Raw genomic sequence first — 2,881 nt, 5'->3', positions numbered from 1 at the left:
AGACCATAGTACTACACTGGTCCTCACCTGCCCTCCTCCCTCTTCCCGGCCCCTTCATCCTGGGGGCACTATCCCTCTGTCACCAGCCCAGGCCCACAACAGAGAAATGACCCTGACCTCCCTCTGCTTGAGTCTCTAACTAGTGCCAGTGCCCATCCATTTCTGATGTCATATATACGTGTGTAGAAATTTCTTGGTTCTGCTGTTGTTTCTCCAGGTCCCCAAGATGCATTTAACTGAGCCAGACCCCAACAGTGGAGGGCTGCCTCCTCCGTAGCTGGCCATTCCCCCTCTCCTGGAGCACTTACATCCTGACTCCCTGGGCCTCCCCTGCTCCCCTCCAGTGCATGGATCCCTGCTTCTGGTCCTGAGAGGGGCGTGATCAGTAATGCAGCAGGACCACAGCTGTAAACTGGGAGTGCTCTGGGCAAACCAGAAGCGTGGTCACCCTGGTCATAAGGCACAGCTCCCTGCCTCACTCTCCTTCTGGAAGCTTAAACCTTCCAGATGCTCAACGTCCAGGGGGCCAAGCTCAGCACTAATGCTCTTTTCACAGCCTATCACTGAGCCCTGCAGAACTGAGGGAAAGCACTGGAGGGGAGTGGGTGTCTGGGAGCAGCCTAGACTGGCTCCTGCCATTTCGGTCAGGGAAGACTCTCTCTTGCAGCCCTGGCAGTGCCCAACCCAGCAGATCCCCCGACCTCCAGAGTCCAGCCCGGCCTTCCTAGTCCTGCCTTCAGGGAACAGCTCCCAGGGTCCAGGGAATCAAACCACTGCTCCATGAGGCTTACATTCCCATGGGGGAAGGGGGAAAACGACTACTACTACAATAATAAAAACACATTATTATTATTGTTAAGTGAATTATCTAGTATATTGGGAGTCTATAAGTCTTAGGGAAAAATGAAAAGGTAGAGCAGAAAATGGGGGCTGGGGCTAGGTTGCAGCCGTCTCAAAATGAAAGTGAATGGAAACAACTGAACCAAAACTCCCTGTCAGGTAAGTCCTTGCGTAGCCACATGGTGTGAGAGATTAACAGTGACTCTAAAAAAAAGTAATTTGGCAACACATCATTAGGCATTTGCAGTCTAAAACAAAAACTGTATTCAGTATTTGAACTGTTTATATTGATAATGTATTTTTTTTAGCTATTCTCTTATCAGACAAAGCATGTAAATAACTGTATATTTTGATAGGAACTTAGATTTCAGGATTAGGGACAAGGAAGGCCAATTGTAGGCCTCACAATCTGAGTAAGAACAGTGTACTGTTAGAACGGAATCAAACATATTAGTATGAAGTCATGCCTTTACAAAACATTTAATTAGAAAAATTTTGGCTTTTTTCCTCCTGAAATGGCCCAGTAGAAAAGTTACTCCCATAATGCACTCTAATGCCCAGATTTTGGTTTCTAATGCTATTTTTCTTCCAAGGATCTAAGGTTTCTTGGTGCAATAGCTGACTCTACGTCAGTCTGGGGCTGGGGGGTACAAGATAAACCTAGAACACCTGCACCTTGCTGGGCCAATAAGCAAAGCTTTAAATAATTGAGTTATTCAGAAGTACATAAGAAACAATCTGAACAATTTTTTTGCTGGCCAAAGCTGGGACAATGTGAGCATCTAAAGGAGAATATTGGCTGGCATTAATTAATACAATATGTTTGAAAAGTCACCAGTCCATAATGATACCCAAGAACAGTAAAAGCTAACATGACGAATTCGCAAAGACGATGAATTGAATAGAATGTATTTCTACTTGTTATTCAGTCGTGTGGGGCTTATTGACTCATTTATCGCATCAGTGACTAATACTAGTAAATGCAAATCCATCAGTCAGAAGGCATTTTTCTCCACCACCACCAACCTCGGCCCAAGCCCACCCTCTCCCACCTGACCGCCTGGGCCTCCTCACTCCCACCCCACTTCCCGTCTCTCCCACTTGCCCACCTCCTGCCCTGTCAAGGGATTCCCTGGCAAAAAATTTTAAGTTCCTTTAACGGAGGGATTGCAGACTCAGTCTGTCCACTGGGCTACCCATCCCTATCTCTTTAAAAAACATGTTTTTTCGTATTTTCTGTGTTCTCTATTTTATCCTTAGGTTAGAGTAACTTTCCGTGGGGGCAGATCTGTTTCCTTGGAGACTGGCCCGACCAGACCCCATCGCCAGCTTCCGGAGCCCACCGGGAGGGGAGGGCCTCATTACGGCTACGGTGTCTGGCGCCACCCTGTGGTGAGTGCTGGGACATTTCCTCTCCTGTTCCCACTCGCAGTGAGGCTCCTTGGGCTTCCTGGATAAAGAAAGGAAAGCTCAAGACTAGTTTCCTAGAATGAGAATGCAGTTACAAAATTTCCACGGGCTTGTCTCCGAGCACGCTGCTATTGTCACTAGCGGGTTCTCCTCGCTGTGTATCTGTACCTGCGCTGTGTATGTGCCGCATCTGCCCGCAGCACAGGGTTAGGGGCTTCACTCTGGGCCCCCGGCTCTCCCTCCCTTGGTCTCTGTCTCACTCTCGGTCTGTTGGTCTTTCCTCTGTGCTGCCGTTCCCAACCTCGTAAAAGAAGACTTTTTTTGATGTATTTTTTTTTTTCTGTGTGTCCTATTTCTAGCTATCCTTGGGCTAGTAGGGGGGGCGCCCCAGTGCTGCTCAGTCTTATTAAACCAGCGTGGTGCCCAGCCTGTGAAATTTGGGACTGGAACTCCAGAGTTGACCCCAGATTACAGTTTTTTTTTTTCCCTCTTCCTGGCACCTGGAACCCTCAGGTCCTTCAGCACCTACCACCACCACCACCTGGAAACACCCATCCTTGCCAGAGGTGAGAGGACGAGGCACACAAAAGGAAGACACAGAACTTCCTTGCCTCCCTCAGTGGGGGAGTCA

The sequence above is a fragment of the Eulemur rufifrons genome, chromosome 7 (genome assembly GCF_041146395.1).
Source record: "Eulemur rufifrons isolate Redbay chromosome 7, OSU_ERuf_1, whole genome shotgun sequence".
Taxonomy (NCBI): domain Eukaryota; kingdom Metazoa; phylum Chordata; class Mammalia; order Primates; family Lemuridae; genus Eulemur; species Eulemur rufifrons.
Note: the sequence above shows the minus strand (reverse complement) of the source record.